Raw genomic sequence first — 18,785 nt, 5'->3', positions numbered from 1 at the left:
CACAGCATCAACAGGGGCATAAACTGCTTACACCAAACCCCACCTGCCTGTGCTCTTCACGTGTATGTTTCTTAGGCAAGTGTGTCTGAGTAGTGCAGATGACCACACCCCCAGAAGACCAGCACAAACTCCCTCCCAGCATGCACCACCCATGTCTACTGACCATGGAGTTCTGCAAAGTTTCAGCTGTAGTGGAAATAGTATCAGGTCTCTTAACAAGCAGATCAGAGCACACCAAGTTAAAAATCTCCACACTCTAGTCAAGGTCCAAACATTTGCCACTGCAGGCAAGGAGAAACTGTGCCAAAGACTGACCTGAGGGAAAGAGCAGCCTAAACACAGCAGCAGAGTGCACAAACATATGCCAGAGACATGCCAGACACATGGACAGTATAAGACCTCTTTATAAGGCCCCTACTTTCAGGATCAGGAAACATATTAGTCTTTCCTAATAGAAAGAAGAAGACAGGGATCCCTGGGTGTCGCAGCGGTTTAGCGCCTGCCTTTGGCCCAGGGCATGATCCTGGGGACCCGGGATCGAATCCCACGTCGGGCTCCCGGTGCATGGAGCCTGCTTCTCCCTCTGCCTGTGTCTCTGCCTCTCTCTCTCTCTCTGTGACTATCATAAATAAATTAAAAAAAAAAAAAAAAAAAAAGAAAGAAAGAAGAAGACAGAGACCTAGACAAAATACCAAGACAGAGGAATTCATCCCAAAAGAAAGAACAAGAATATGTCATGGCCAGGGATCTATTTGAAATAGATAAATGTAATATGCTTGATCCAGAATTTAAAACAATAATTATAAGGATACTAACTGGGTTTAAAAAAAGCATAGAAGACACCAAAGAGTCCCTTAATATAGAGATAAAAAACCTAAAAACTAGTCAGGCTGACATAAAAAATGCTATAACTGAGATGGGAAACCAACTGCATCTAATAACCCAAGGATGGAAGAAACAGAGGAACAGATAAATGATACAGAATATAAAATTATGGAAAATAATGAAGCTGCAAAGAAAAGGGACAGAAAAATATTGGATCATGAGTATAGACTTAGGGAACTTAGTGACTCCATAAAGTGTAATATAATTTGTATCATAGGAGTCCTGGAAGAAGAGAAGGAACAAGGGACAGAAGATTTATTTGAGGAAATTATAGCTGAAAATTTCCCTAATTTGGGGAAGGAAATAGATATCCAAATCCAGGAGCCACAGACAACTCTCAAGAAAATCAACAAAAGCAGGCCAACAACAAAAATATCATACTTAAATTTTCAAAATACAGAGATAAAGAAAACAAATTCTAAAAGCAGCAAGAGAAAAGAAATCCCTAACTTAGAAGGGAAGACAAAGAACGTTAGTAGCTGTTCTATCCACAGAAATTTGGCAAGCTAGAAGACAGTGTCATGATTTATTCAAAATGATGAATGGGTGGGGATCCCTGGGTGGCTCAGCAGTTTGGTGCCTGCCTTTGGTCCAGGGTGCGATCCTGGAGTCTCGGGATCGAGTCTCGTGTCAGGCTCCCAGCATGGAGCCTGCTTCTTCCTCTGCCTGTGTCTCTGCCTCTCTCTCTGTCTATCATGAATGAATAAATAAAAATCTTAAAAAAAAAAAAAATGAATGAGGGGCAGCTCAGGTGGCTCAGTGGTTTAGCGCCACCTTCAGCCCAGTATGTGATACTGGAGACCAGAGATCGAGTCCCACATCAGGCTCCCTGCATGGAGCCTGCTTCTTCCTCTGCCTGTGTCTCTGCCATTCTCTCTCTCTCTTTCTCTCTTGAATAAATAAATAAAATCTTAAAAAAAAAAAAAGATTAAAAAAAACAAAATGATGAATGGGGAAAATATACAACCAAGAATATTACATCTAGCAAGGCTGTCATTCAGAATAGAAGATAAAAAATTTCCCAGACAGAAAAAAAAAAAAAAAACGCAAAGGAGTCAGTGACCACTAAACTAGCACTGCAAGAAATATTAAAGGGGACTCTTTGAGTGGGAAAGAAAGACCAAAAGTGACAAAGACTAGAAAGGGACAGAAAAAAAATCTCCAGAAATGACTTAATAAGTAATATAATGGAGCTAAATTTATATCTATCAATAATCACCCTGAATGTAAGTGGACTAACTGTTCCCAAAAGACATAGGGTATCAGAATGGATAAAAATGGGGGCACCTGGATGCATTCAGGTAAGCAGCTGACTCTTAATTTCAGCTCAGGTTATGATCTCAGGGTCCTAGGATCAAGCCTTGAGTCAGGCTCCATGTTCAGCCAGGAGTCTGCTTGAGGATTCTCTCTTCCTCTCCCTCTGCACCTCTCCCCACTCTCTCTCTCTCTCTCTAAAGTAAATAAATCTTTTTAAAAATGGATTTAAAAAATTAGACCCATCTATATGCTGCCTACAAGAGATTCATTTTATTTTATTTTAATTTTTTTAAAGATTTATTTATTTATTCATGATAGACACAGAGAAAGAAAGAGAGAGAGAGAGAGAGAGAGAGAAGAAAAGAGAGGCAGAGACACAGGAGGAGGGAGAAGCAGGCTCCACGCCAGGAGCCTGGCACAGGACTTGATCCGGACACCCCAGGATCAGGCCCCGGGCCAAAGGCAGGCGCCAAACCACTGAGCCACCCAGGGATCCCCCAAGAGATTCATTTTAGACCCAAATACACTTGCAGAATGAAAGTTGGGAATGGAGAAACACATCTATCATGCCAATAGACATCAAAAGAAAGCCAGAGTATCCATACTTATATCAGAAACACTAGCTTTTAAACCAAAGAGTATAACAAGAGATGAAGAAGGGCATAATATTGTAGTAAAGGGGTCTATCTAACAAGAAGATTTGACAATTGTAAATATTTATGCCCCCAACTTGGGAGTACCCAAATATATGAAACAATTAATAACAAACATAAAGGAACTCATTGGTAATAATAATAATGATATGAGACTTTAACACCGCACTTACTTCAATAGATAGATTATCTAAGCAGAAAATATATAAGGAAACAATGGCCTTGAATTATACACTGTGCAAGATGGACTTAACAGATAATTCAGAACATTTCAACCTAAAGCAACAGAATACACATTCTTTTTGAGTGCACATGGAACATCCTTCAGAGTAGATTGCATACTGGTTTACAAATCAGCCCTCAAGAAATATAAAAAGATTGAGATCATACCATATATATTTTTAGACCATGATGCTATGAAACTTGAAGTCAATTACAAGAAAAAAATTGGGAAGACCATAAATATATGGCTATTAAAGAACATCCTACTAAAGAATGAATTACCAACAAGTAAAGAAGAAATTTTAAAGAAAAGTACACAGAAACAAATGGTAATGAAACCACAATGGTCCAAAACATTAGGGATGTAGCAAAAGCAGTCATAAGAGAGAAGTATATAGCAATACAGGCCTACCTCAAGAAGTAAGAAAAGTCTCAAATACATAACTTAACCTTACACCTAAAGGAGCTAGAAAAAGAACAGCAAATGAAACTTAAGCCAGCAGAAGAAGGGAAATAATAAAAATTACAACAGAAATAAATGCTATAGATGGGATGCCTGGGTGGCTCAGCAGTTGAGCATCTGCCTTCGGCTCAGGGCATGATCCCAGGGTTCTAGGATAGAGTTCCACATCAGGGTCCCGGCATGGAGCCTGCTTTTCTCTCTACCCCTCTCTGTGTGTTTCTTATGAATAAATAAAATCTTTAAAAAAGAAAGAAATGCTATAGAAACAACAACACTCCAGCAGAACAGATCAATGAAACCAGGAGCTAGTTCTTTGAAATAATTAATAAAATTGATAAACTCTTAGCCAGACTTATCAAAAAGAAAAGAGAAAGGACCCAAATTAATAAAATCACAAATGAGAGAGGAGAGATCACAAACAATACCATAGAAAATGCAAGCAATTATAAGAGAATATTATGAACAACTATATGCCAACAAATTGGACAATCTGGAAGTAATGGATAAATTCCTAGAACCATATAAACTACCAAGCCTGAAAACAAGAAGAAATAGAAAACTTAAACAGACTGAGAACCACCAAAGAAATTGAATCAGTAATAAAAAAATCTCCCAACAAACAAAAATCCAAGGCCAGATGGCTTCCCAGGGGAATTCTACCAAACTTTTCAAAAAGAGTTAATATCTGTTCTTCTCAAGCTGTTCCAAAAAATAGAAACGGAAGAACTTTTAAACTCATTCTACAATGCTAGCATTACCTTGATTCCAAAAACCAGACAGAGACCCACGAAAAGGAGAATTACAGGCCAATCAATATTCCTGATGAACATGGGTGCAAAAGTTCTCAACAAAATAGTCAAAATACTAGCAAATTGAATCCAAAAGTAGATTAAAAGAATCAGGGATCCCTGGGTGGCACAGCAGTTTAGCGCCTGCCTTTGGCCCAGGGCGCGATCCTGGAGACCCGGGATTGAATCCCACGTCAGGCTCCCGGTGCATGGAGCCTGCTTCTCCCTCTCCCTGTATCTCTGCCTCTCCCTCTCCCTCTCTCTCTCTCTCTCTGTGACTATCATAAATAAATAAAAATTAAAAAAAAAAAAAAGAATCATTCACCGTGATCAAGTTGGATTTAAGAGTGGTTCAATATTCACAAATCAATCAATGTGATACACCACATGAATAAAGGAAAGGAAAGAGCCATATGTTCTCAATAGATGCAGAAAAAGCATTTGAGAAAATATAGCAGCCATTCTTGACAGCAGGGCTCCGTCCCAGGAGTCTGGGATCATGACCTGAGCCAAAGGCAGATGCCCAACTGACTGAGCCACCCAGGAATCCCCAAAATGCCACCTTTTAACTGTGGTTCACTGGCCTTTTTACCTGGGCTGTTTCTTTCATGAAGTGGTAGTAGCCCAGGTGGATGCAGGAAGGAAGCAAAGAATGTGCACTGGGGAAAATAGAACCACCTAAAGCTTCAAATTTATGTCTGAGGGTGAGAATGAGCATTTAATTTATTATTCAAGCCATGAAGTTTTATAAGTGACTAGAATGTTGAAAATAATTAAAATTTTATAAGTTTGAAATATCTATTTAATGAAAATCCTGTAAAATAGTTATAAATCAAAATTGTTTTTAAAACTATAGTTATTTCTGAAAATATATATTCATGTACAATAAAGTGATTTCTAAAACTATGTTGAAAAGCTGAAATTAGTAATTAAAACTAACAAACCACATAGTCTGATGAGTTTTCTTAACTGTATCTGTCTCTCATATCATGTCATTGATACATTTGGAAAAGAAAAAAAAATTTTCCAATAGAGTCTTTCCCGTATAAAACCTTCAAGTTTTTTTCATAGATGCCTTTTATTAATAATAATTTAAAGTTCTTGACATTTCTATTGGACTTTTCTTATTGTACCATAATATTTTTAGATAAGAAATATTTATAGATATTTTTGTTAAGAAATATCTATGGATATTGAGGTACTTTGTAAGCTCAGAGAAAATATAGCTAAATAAAGGACATCTCAATTCTCTTTTCTTTCTCTGCAGAAATGTATGGCTACTTCAACCAAATGTTTTCATATGTACTGTCTTTTTTACTTCATTCAAAATACTTTCCTTTGACAAATATTTTTACATGACAAAACTCATCAAGTGAATTGTCTCTATTTTGTGATTTGCTTGAATGCTTCACCAAATTCAGATGTTGTAAAATTGTATTCCCTGTCACTTCATTCTATTCCAATTTTGAGTATAAATTCATCCAATTAAACATAGAATCGTCATCACAATATTTTCTTAAAAGTTGGGATTTCCAAAGTGCAATTATACAGTTTGAAAATTAAGACACCCATTTAAAAAATTACTATTTTTGTGTCTGTCTTTATTTTTTTCCCAGCTTTATTGAGATATAATTGACATGTAACATTGTGTAAGCTTTAAAATGTACAATGGTATTGATTTGATACACTTATATTTTGCAAAATGATTATTGCCATAGCTTTAGCCAATACCTCTATCATGTTACAGAATTAACATTTATTTTTCACAGTAAGAACATTGAAGATCTACTCTTTTAGCAACTTTGAGTATGTAATACAGTATTATTAACTATAATCACTGTAGTGTACATGAGATTCCTAGAACTTATTCATCATATAATTGGGAATTTGTTTTCTTGACCAGCATCTTCCCATGCCCCTACTCCTCAGGTTTCTGGTAACCATCATTCTAGACTCTGGTTATATGAGTTCAACTCTTTCAAATTCCACATATAAGTGATACTACACAATTAAAAGTAGCCTAATATGCATGTAATTGGAATCCCTGAAGGGAAGATGGCTGATGGAAAAATATTTGAAAGATTAGTGGTCAAACATTTTCGAAATTTGATGAAACAATCATTTTGTGAATCATCACATTTCTTTGAAAATGGAGATTCAAAATCCCAAATGGTTTGTTGTGAAGTGATAAATTATAATCAATAATAGAATAAACACAGATTTTAATTATATATAATATGTAACAAGAAACTGTTCGTTATAAGAGTTAAAACAGAACTTATGAGCCTCTATTTTTTCCCCATACATATCACTTCTGCTTTAACCTATCATTTTACATTTGCCATCTGACCTGGCTCACTGGTGGCCTGTTAGCTTTGTGCTCTTGCTGGCAGTGACACCAGCCAAGGCACAATTGGCTGATTCATCACATGGCAGCATAATCAGCAGCATCACATATTCCTTCCACTTCTATAAGAGACCAGGAATAAAGTGTCCCTAGCCACTCTTGAATGGATGCACTTTATTTTATCGGCAAGCACCTGGCATGACCATATTGTAACAGAAGAGAGTATAAAAAAGTACTAAATGGAAGCTTCTGTTCACTGTATATGTGTCTCATACATTACCAGATGAGTTAGTATAAGTGGAGACCTACTGAGCCCATCCTGACCTATTTTAGTGCAACAATTAGCATAACAGCAGCAACAACAACACTTGAATGAAAAATGAAAAATTTAGATCAAATATTAAGAAACCTTAATCAATATTGCCACAGCTACTCTGGTTATACAATTAGCCCATATTAAGAAGTAATTTTGCAGCCGTGTCTTTATATTTAAAAAATGTTGATTTTTTCTGTTTATCATGTTATTTTTTAAGAGGTCTAGGCAGATGTAACTTTGCTTCACATTCAATATATTCTATATAAAGTTATCAGTCTTTTCTCCCCAGGAAAGATAGATTTTTAGATAAAAATGAATGAATGGGGAAAAATCTAGACAGGCATAAATTCTTATAAAAATATTTAATCTAAATTTAATGATCAAAATACAATTTTAATAAAATATCATAATATTAAATGACAAAAATAATTTTGCAAAACTAAAGGTAGATATTATCTTATTTTTGCTAAAATATATATATATATATATACTTATACCCATATTTTTATAGCTACAAATAAAGATGATATACTCAGAGTATTTCAGAGAGATGATCTATATAGTTTGCAAATTTTATGTGATATTGTCTTCCTTAGGCTTTTTTTGTTTTGACAACTGGAAGGAAACAATGTTATGATAATTCTGAGAACAAGCATATCTGAGAATCACAAGCAAGATTATCTTTTTATTTTTGTTTAGCATACACTCAGAAAATTGCTGTATAAGATACTCTAGAAAAATCTGAGGATACAAAATATGAGATAGATCTCATCCCTAATGAGCTGGCAGTCTACATGAGGAGATTGAATACACATATACAGACTCACAAACACACATGTGACTGGAGAACAGAACAACATACTACACAATGACAATTATAATATTAAACATGAGTAAATAGTAATTGAAACTGCCAAGTAGGAATGGCAGATGAAGTTAATCATCAAAGACTTCATTGATATGGTGAAATTTAATTGTATTTGAATAAAAAACTTCTTAAACTTGAAAAGTAAATCCATGAACGTTTCTGTGCCTGTTTTTATAACACTTTCTGATGTCCTTACTCAGTCTTTGGGCATCAGACTGAAGAGAATTACATGGATGGTCCCTACTCCTTATGCTCAGTCAGGCTAATATGGGGCGGGGGGTGGCATATTCTCATCCAAGTGACTGACAGGAAGTGGGCCATGGGCCATGGCTCATACTTATTTAGCTAACACCAGCTGACAGCCACACTTTGGAGGTCAGCCAAAGAAATTAAGAGAAGGGGGTATTACATGGACTTTTTTTCCCCTAAAATAATCAAATAGAATTGAGACATTGAGGAGAACCTGTTTTCACAACTTTTAGTTGAGTACCTCTCACATCAAGTTGGGAAGTATTTCTAGGATTACGAAGTGACGATGGAAAAAGACTGTTTATGGTAACAGAAGATGCATTCATTCATAAGGATTGCTTGACCTACCTTCTTATAATGAACCTTTAGGTCAGATTTTGTGCTTTTCCTCTTTGGATTTTAAAGTTTGTACGTTGGGTATGAGACCAAAGTAACACAAGCATTGTGCAAAAATAATATGCTCTGTTTTAAATATCCACATTACTCATCCCAATGGTTAGGGTATAATATTCGACACGTCATCTCTAGGAAATTTTGTGTGCTAATAGCTTTCACTGAAAGAATGTGTGGTGAGACATCTTCAAAAGATTAGAGGCCTAATGTTTACTGAGACTCTCTTTTACAAAGATGATAATGTATATTGGAGAGCATAATGAAAGGGATTATTTTGATAGAAACTGATAAGTAATAAATATCTTTATTTATTACTTTATCTAAAATATCTTTAGATATCCCTTGTGATTGCAAGCATCTTGGTGACTACAGCTGAGCCAATACCTTTCTTTCCTACCTGTGTCTTCATTCCAGCCATTACTCTTTCTTGGTATCTTCTTGTCTTCCTTTTTCTCTGTGACATAGTGTAAACTGCTTCCAAAAAACTATTCTAACTTTGCGATTCAATCTGGGCAATCCCTTAATGAGTGCTATATCAGTATCTGCACAGGTTGTACTTACTCAGATATCAATGAGTAATTTCTCTAGCACATTCATTCTTTCCTTCACCACACACATACTTGTGGAGCTCAGCTCTATGCCAGACACTCTGCTAAATGTGGGAGATACATAGAAACACAGCTTAGAGGTCCTATTCTTGAGCTTTCAGGACAGGAGCAAAACCATAAATGGATAATTCCAATGTTATATGAAGAATTCTAGAGAAGTAGGGCCTCAGTACACATCAGAATAGCACTCCTGGTTATGTAGAGGAGAGTCAGAAAAGTCCTCAGGGAAAACCCAGGAAAGTGACCCTGCTGAGGTCTACGGTTCAAATAAGTTCAGTCTCTGAAGGTATGTAGTTAGGGAGCAAGCATTGCTGGCTAAAAAGATATCCTAGACTCTGAGGGAAGACTTATGTTAAGTGAGAATGAATAATTTGTAGAACTACGAGTCATTCTGCGTGACATGACAGAGTAATAGTAAATGTGTTAATGAGTGTCAAAAATCCCAGTTAAGGTGGGAGATAAGAATGGGATCATTAAAAAAAAAAAAAAAAAGTTAAAATTAAACACAACAATTAACATTCCAAAAGGTTAGGAATTTTTATTTTATTTTATTTTATTTTATTTTATTTTATTTTATTTTATTTTATTTTATTTTATTTATTTTAGATTTTATTTATTCATTTGAGAGGGAATGAGTGAGAGAGATGGAGAGCATGCCCAAAAGTTGGGGGTGGGGAGCAGAGAGATGGAGAAGCAGACTTCCTGCTGAGTGGGAAGCCTGATGTGGGGCTCCATCCCAGGACCCTGAGATCATGACCTGAACCAAAGGCACTTAACCCCTGAGCCACCCAGGTGCCTCATGGAATCTATTTTAAGTGGTAGCTGAGCCATTTCTCTTATTCAAAATGTTAATTATGTCAAATTTGTTTTAGAATATTATTATGGCTACAAAGAAGAGAATGAATTGAGGGGAACAAGGCTGGGGCCGTGAAAGAGAGCTACCTGAAAAGTCTTTCAGGCTAAAAAGATGGGGCTTGAATTAAGGTTATAAAAGAAATCAGAAAGAAATAGTTGGATTTATGAGTTAGTAAGGATGTAGAATAGATGGCATATTTTTGTTGATTTGAATTTGAATGTAGATTCTGAACCAGAGATTCCAAATGCTTTATGAGTTTTCCGTTTGATCCACAGGGTTGACAACCAAGTAGGTGTTCACTGAGATGAGAGTATCAAGAAAGAAGCTATCTTGACATTAAAGGAAGGAAGAGAGAGAAAACACTGCTTTGGATTTAAACTTACTGAGTTGGAAATGTCTGTACTAGTAAAGAATAAATAATCAGTAGTGGTCAAATCTGTAGTGGTCAAGTAGCAGGGTGGGGGGAGATGAATCTGAGACAGAAAAATCAGTATTAAAGGATTCAGAATATAAATGGTGAGGCACTTGAAATGGATGATATCATCTAGGGAAAACTTGTAGTGATACAAAAAAAAAATAAGCTTAAGAGCAGTAGTCTAGCTTTATGATGACAAACTGCCAAGAGTCTATGAAAGAAGCTAAGATGCTACACACCAGAGTAATAGGGAAAGAACGGCAGAATATGATATTCAGGGAGGAGAGTAGAGGGTTCTGAAAGTAAGAGTGATTGAGAGAGTCAAATGTCAAGAGCATAAAAGAAATGTAAGAAGGGAGAAGCATCCAGTGGTTTTGGAATCAATGAGATTTCCTTTGACAACAGTAATTTTAGTGGAGATGAGGGAATATAAGATAGCTTTTATGTTGGGTTACAAATAAGAGTTGGGAGAAAGAAACTCCTTGTAGAGAATTATTTTAGCTTTCTCGAAGAGAAGGAAAAGCATGTGAAACAATGATGGCCATCACCCTCCTCTCAACTTTAGGAATGCTGCTCTTCTATGATGTTGTTGGGTGGGTAGGGCCAGAAGGGGGTGTTTGTGACTTGAGTGGAATCACAAACTACTCATCTCTGACACAACACTTGGGAAAACACAGTTATCCAATCCTTAGTTAATAATAGTACCTAGTTCAAAAAGTAGTATTAAATAATGCATTTAAATACTAAACGTTAACTCATAACCTTATTACATTCATTGTTACTTAATGTCTATAAAAACTGGCAAGACTATAGGAATATAGATACAGAGTTAACTGACTTTATTCTTGCCTCCCTAAGGGAATACAAGAAACTCTAACAATTTATTCAATAAAAGTTTTTGCAGCTTCTCCCTTGAACCAAAGTTGATATTGGGTGGGTTTTTGTTTTTGTTTTGTTTTTGTTTTTGTTTTTGTTTTTTGCTTCATGTTATTGATGAGTCTTAGGAAGCTTAATTTCTTCCTAGAATCATAGATAGTAAATGACAGACCTGGGTATTACATATGGGTCTTTCTGGCAGTGAACCTCATGAGGTATACCCTGTGTGTCACTTCTAAAAGAAGAGACAACTATCACTTTATTACTAATATTATATGAATAATTCAGTTTGTAATATGATAGGATACAGCGCTTCTTAGCCTTTTGGCTAAGATCAATCATTGTATTCATTGGGCAGGGGCTCTGACATCAGGGAGGCCTGCATAATCTTGAGTCCAAACCATTCCTGGCTTCAGTTTCTCATGTTTAAAGGAGGCATGATAGTTATAAGCATTAAATGCATTTAGTATAAAGATTTAAAAAGCTAATCTAGATAAAATTCTTTACAAAGTCTGTTACAAGGTAAAACTCAAAGCCTGTTTGTGACAGTGGCAATAGTAGCAATAATACTACTGACATTCTTGATTTACCACAGAAATAACAATCCATAAAGGAGAACTATACTATTTTGTCAAATTTGGGTAAAAAGACAGTTAACCAGTAAATTCATCCACAGATAGAATTTGACATGTAAATTTTATGATAATTGAGTCAAATTACTCAAGATTGTTGGCATTTTTTTCTCACAAACATTCAAGACATCATTCACCTAATTTATCTGAACCTTTGTTTTTTCTCAAGTCAGATTTTAAACGTATTGCTTACATCTGAAGTTGAATTGGAAAGAGTATATGAAATACCATTCTACTTTTTGGTCATTTTTAATGTATTGACCCTGTATTTGTGGTCTCAAATGACAAAGCTATTTATTTTTTCCTAAGTGTTTAATATTCGTTTCATTTCTCACATGTTTAATCCTCTTCAGTCAGTTCTATTAAAAAGGGATTAAACTTTACTAAACACAAGAATAAATATGTTAAAAATTGTTTTCATTTTCATTAAAAGTATAAGCTTTCTAAGGATAACTTGGAGTTTAAGAAACAAAAATGTGAATGGAACAGGGGAAATTATCTAAATTATGACATTGAAATCATATTTATAATGATTGTCACCACAGTCACATACACAAGTGACGTCGGTAGGAAAGAAAGCTCAGATGGTTTATTAAAGGGAGGGTAGTGGAGTAAGAATATATTTACACATTTTCCATATAACTGCTTTAGTGAGAATTATTTTTCAATATTTGCTGCAAGTTGAAAAGGTGGGACATCTAACAAAAATGAACACATTATCATCCTCTTCCAACCGGGAGCTAACCTAGAGCCAGTACCACTCTTCCTTATTTGTTCACCATGCAAACTAAAATCCTCAGGTATGTGAATGAGAAATATTTCTTTCATCATCTTTAAAATTGGTATGCTACTTATCTCAAGTAGCTGAGTTGGTTAGATACATTAAGATATTTGACAGTACCTGGTATAGGAGGCCTCCTCCCCACCACAATTTAATCTCTTGAAATTATTTGTCTAAAGTTTCTGAAAAAAAATATAATGATATTGAACCCTCTGAGATATTGATGTCTACACGTAGACACTTATTAGTCTGTCATGGTATCTTTAAACACCACCAATTAAACTTGAATGTGAAGCAAAAAGACCATTTTTTATTAGGGTTTGGATCCACTTGAGGGGATATTTCAGACTTCTCATTTGATCTCATTAGGCTCTACATTGAAATATTGCAAATATATATTAGACTTGTCACAAGCCAAATTTCTTTTTGGTGTCCATTTTTATGGTTGGTCACTCCCTCCAGGCACAGAGGCTAGGAATAGATTTTCTACAATCAAGAAAGTCCAGTTACAAGAAGCTCGACAATACCACTCAACATGCTTGGTTTCCAAGAAATAGAGAAACAAAACATTTTTAGTTTGATGTTTTTATGTGTCTTATGGGTCAGAGGTACTTAAAACTGAACTCAAGTGAAACATAAACTGTGGCCCTTTCCCTGGAGAGTCCACATGTCAGCTATTCCCTGGCCGAAGGTTTTGGCTGCCATCCCTCAGGGCCTACCCCTTTCTCCGGGTCTATTTCCACAGCTTTACAGATTTCATGGTGTTTCACAGAAAATGCTCCCACTGCTTCTTTTGAAGCCTGGCTAAAACTGAAAATTTTTTTTCTTTTTTTCTTTCAAATATTCCTTTTATTTTCTTTAGATATTTTGCTTATTTATTTAGAAAGAATATGTCCTACGTGCATTTACTATTGGATAAAAAGACACCTCCATCCATTGTCAATATAAACACTCCACAATTGGTTAATTACAGAAAAACACCTGGAGGTCCTGCTGCTTCTAATTGTCGCTGTCCCATGGTGGTTGATAGTCATAGACAAAATAGGAAGTGGCCATCACTTTGAATGAGAGTAACCATGGAGTCTTAAAGTAAAGACATTCATTAGCCATCTGTCCAAGGTGAGCTATGGCCAATTCCTTTCTGGTATGAGTAAAGTTTATATGGTAACTTCAGTTATTATTCTTCAAAAGTGGCTGTTACAAAGACATGAAAATATGAGCTGGGTGGATCTCATCTCAGAAATGTCTAATTTTATACAAAAACATTTTTACCAATTTGAAAATTCAAGAGAAATAAAAATTAAGATAGTAAAAGAAATAAAGAAAACTAACTTTATAGGCATGAGTATTTTCTTTTCTTTTTTCTTTTCTTTTTCTTTTTTTCTTTTCTTTTCTTTCTTTTCTTTTTTCTTTTCTTTTCTTTTTTTCCCATTGAAAAGAGCCTGTGTCATTAAGGACTTAAAAACATACTTGTTGGGAAGCCTGAGAGGCTCAGTCAGTCTCTTAAGTGTTCAACACTTGATAATACATTTGTTAAAATCCAAAATAGGAAATACAATTGTTGGTCAAATATATTCATTAAAGAATTTCAAACTGAAAATAGAGTATAATCTACCTACCACAAAAAGAAAAGAAAAAAGGCAAATTAGCCTGTGTGATAACTGTCCTATAAAGTGATTCAACTTTTAAAAATCCCACACCAAATAGCCAGTCACTTGATTTACAGCCTTATATGAACTTCAAGGTCAGAGAAATTCTCCAAACTAGTCTCTGATATTATAAACACTCATTGAACTATTAAATGGCTCCTCCCTGTGTGGGGAAGTTATTTTTTAATTTCATAAAAAATGAAAATCGTAACTTACACAGTAATCATGAATGGAATTTTTTCAAATAGATATTTAATATAAAGGTCATAGATTTTTAAAAGTGCATATTAGACAAAATCAAATAATGTATGTTTCAAAAATAAATTCCAAGAGATTGAATATTTCCCCACTATTAACTGTTAGGAGCAAGATTTTGTGCTATGTAACCCAGAATCTCATTTTTTTATTTAATCTAAGACACCAATCGAAGGTAAGATGCGCTATTATTTTATCTACCCCCAGGCACTTTTAAAATATGCTTTCAATTAAACTTTATACAATGCTTCCATTTCACTTAATTTTTCTTTCATACTTATTGAAGATATTTTTGCATTTAATAGAGACTTTTAAAATAACATTGTTTATAAATATATGAAAATAATATAAATATTAACCATATGAGCCTGCATGGTAGTAGTACAAATATAACTCAATTTCAGAAATTTTAAAATGTGAAAAAATATACAACTTAAAACAATGAAAAAGTGCATAACATATTATTTATTATTAGGGTAGCTCAGAGTAGGGAATCATTAACTACATAGAAAAAGAAATACATGAAATGACATTTTATTTAAAAACAAAATATTTCATATATAAATAGGTATTAACCTAATAATCCACAATTAGCAAGAAGGTGTGTTCTTAGTCATCTAGATGTATATTATCTCTATGCACAAACCTAAAACTTGGTTCAACACATTCCTCCTGCAAGATGTATTTAGCACTCACAATGAATAAATGCTATTTACATGGAAACTGCTTTAACGTACTAGACCTAGATTTTGCTTCACATCTTCTATTTTATTTTTTATTTGCTAAAAAATCTTGTAAAGGGATCCCTGGGTGGCCTGGCGGTTTAGCGCCTGCCTTTGGCCCAGGGCACGATCCTGGGGACCCGGATCGAATCCCACGTCGGGCTCCCGGTGTATGAAGCCTGCTTCTCGCTCTGCCTGTGTCTCTGCCTCTCTCTCTCTCTCTCTGTGACTATCATAAGTAATAAAAATTAAAAAAATAAAAATAAAAAAATAAAAACATCTTGTAAAGAATCTTTGCTAGTAAAAGTTAGAAGTGTTCATGTTAGTGTGCAGATTATCTCTATGACTTTGGATGAAAAATTTTTTTGGATGTAAAATATTTAATAGAAAAGTCAAGCAAAAGAAAGTTAAAGAGCTATAAGTGGTTTATAGGCCTTAAATTTTCCATGATTACCATATCTTCCTCCATATTTATTACTTTACTTCTCCTTATGCAATAATTTCTTTGGCCTGCTTCTTTGAGGCTGAAAAAATATATATATTTGTGTATATATACATTTATGTTTATATGTATATGTGTGTGTGTGTGTATATATATATATATATATATATATATATATATATATATATATATATAAACTGTGGCCAGTTAGGTTGCTTGGCAACAGACATCATGCTTTAGGGTGGACTTGAGCCTTTTGCTTCTATAAGCTGTTAAAATTAAATGTTTCTTGAGAGGGGGTGTTATGTTAATTCTCTTTTTCTCTATTCTCTATTTTCTTTTTGGCTTACATTATTCATGTGAAATAAACCCCCTCCTTAGTTCCAAATTTTAGTTCACTGAGAATTAGTTGTTATCATTCTCCTGCCTAGAAGAAAAATCTTGTCTAACATTCAAGCCTCTGTAAAAGCTTCACACATTATGCCCTCATAAATTATAGCACCGAATCATGAGGGCCAGAGATCCTGGGTACAGAACGTGTGTAGCACATACATTGGTTTAACAACACTTTGAAATTGTCAAAATTTTACCATCAGGTAGAAGCCTGTGGAGTCCAGGGACAAAATGGGGTTGTCTACGATTGCAAACTCTCGTGTGGAAATGTGAGAAAAGATGAATGAAACAGGCTTATGAAATAAAGATCTCTAATGGAAAAGAGAAACTAAGAAACAAAATGGATAAAAATGAAAATAGTGAGTAGGGCAAGACCTCAAGAAAAGATCTAAGAAGAAGAAAAAAATACATAAACATGATCTAGGAAACCCTGAAAGGAAACAGACACTACCAGAAAATGAAGAAGGTTTTCCTTCCCCCACCTCTTTCATGTGAGGGGTGACAGATAATGTGATTTCTCAAGGACAGTGATAAAAAACAAAATTGCAGAGGGGAGCTGCATCCTGCAGAGAGCAGAAGAGTTTTACTCACAGCCCTCTGTGTGTAAGCACTACATAAACAGGAAAAAAAAAAAAAAAAAAGCATTGCCAGTCCTCATGGCTTTAGACAAAGTGCAAAACTTGAAGGCCACACAGAGAAAACAAGCGAAAGTATACAAAAGACTAACAAGGCATCTAGATCCACAATGGCATCTCGAAAAATCTACGCAAATGACAAGGCATTCCATTTAGTGGTGCTCTATGTGAGGCAAGTCTTTGCCAGCCTTCTGAAAGGAGATAATCAGATATTAGTAGGGCTGTGATCGGCAGCATAAAGGAACATCGGCAAATTCCTATATACACATATTTCTAGAGGAAGTGCTTAGTTCCCTCCTGTACTCTAAAGAAAATGGTCTTGTCAACTATCTTTCCCGATGCCTTGATTTAAGTTGACTCAAGGTAGCATACATAGATCAGCCTCAGAGCATCAGTTCAGCAGACAGACTGGAAGGGAGTAGACATGTGACAGTGAGTACAGCAGTGATGAATGGATGTTTGATGGCATCATGAGAATTGCTTTTTAGTGCAAAAACATAAAAATGATGTAAGGTGAAACTGTTTCTCTTTTTTTCCCACATTTTGTCTTTCCTTTGGTCTAGTTTCTTTCTTTTTTTTTTTTTTTTTTTGTTTTCTTTCACACTTTCTTTGTCTCTACTCAGCATCTTAGTTTCCCAGGAGATAATCATTGATAATCCTTGATAATCAAAAATTCTTTCTAATTCTGTGATAACTTTCAAAGTGTTCTTTTTCTTAAAATGATTTTAACTAAGTTAAAACTACTGTTGGGACCTTTAGTGACATCAGAGATTTTTTTAGGTCTTTAGTAAATCTCCTTAGAGAATTAGCTTACCATAAAGACACCGTGTGTGCACGCATGTGTTCGTGTGTGTGTGATGTTGTTGCTTGTGAAGATTTTAAAGTATAACCGAATTTTTGTAAGAAATGATTGGATTTAAAGTATAGGAATCAGATGAATTTCATATTTACAACACCGTGTTGCGGCATTATGGTGGTTGAGCATGCGAACCTATAGATTGTGACCATAATTCACAAGTCTGAATTTAATGTGCTTCAATTTCAAGAGAAATTTTCATCACATCTGATGGAATGATCAAGAACACTTCTACACATGTGTGTAGGGTTGGGTGTTGATTCCTAGAAAACCCTGAATATAGATTTTTGAGGGACAAGCTTAGTGGTGCCCAATTAATATTTGTTATTATGATTGCCACCCAATTGGTTAGCTATTCCTTGTCTCTTGAAGAAGCTTTGCATTGATGGGAAGCCACAGGCGATTGACTAAACAAATACTTCAGTCAGGAGAAGATAGATTATTTATGCCAATCCAAAATTTAGGTATGAAATCTCAATTCAACAAATTTTTTCTCAAAGTGTTTTAGCCTATTCCCCAAAATTTGATTAACTTGAGGGGTCTGGCAGCACCATAAATAGCAAACATCTCCACAGAAAACACAGATTAGAAAAATTGTTTCATCTGAAATGGAGAGAGAGTTTTAAAATGTTCACTGTCTCCCCAAATACTTACGTATCCTTTTGTTACAAAAAGTAGCTAGTGCAGCTAAGATTTCCTATATTTTTTTGCAATGCTGTGGAAATCGTAATTAATGTTCATTAGGATCAGAAAAGTCCTTAGAATACCATACAGAAGTCATACATACACACAGACATGCACATATAAGCTCATGTATAGTCATTGATTTAATTAAGTTACAATTTGTATCATATTATTAATCCTGCTAATTAAAATGAATGCACAGGAAGAGGGTTTGGAAAAAAAAACCTAAAATTATAGGAAAGGATTAAAGGTAGAAATTGCAATTCTAAAGGTTATATTTCTTTGGATGTAGCATTGTTATAGTTCTAGAAAGTTTTAAAAACCAAGTGAAACTTTCAGATTACTAAGAAATTTAGAGATTTTTTGTTTGTTTGCTTTTTGGTTGTGCTCTAGATAGGTTGATATAGATTTTCAAAGATCTCATTTTCCCCAGGAACCCCAAAAGAAAGGTCAACAAAATTATCTCAATTTTTTCATCTTCAGACACCGACTTGAAGCTGTCAAAAGACTACTTTGTCTGTGGTTAGTCCACATATTGCT

This window comes from Canis aureus, chromosome 7 (assembly GCF_053574225.1).
Source record: "Canis aureus isolate CA01 chromosome 7, VMU_Caureus_v.1.0, whole genome shotgun sequence".
Taxonomy (NCBI): Eukaryota; Metazoa; Chordata; class Mammalia; order Carnivora; family Canidae; genus Canis; species Canis aureus.
This window is presented reverse-complemented; position numbering follows the sequence as displayed.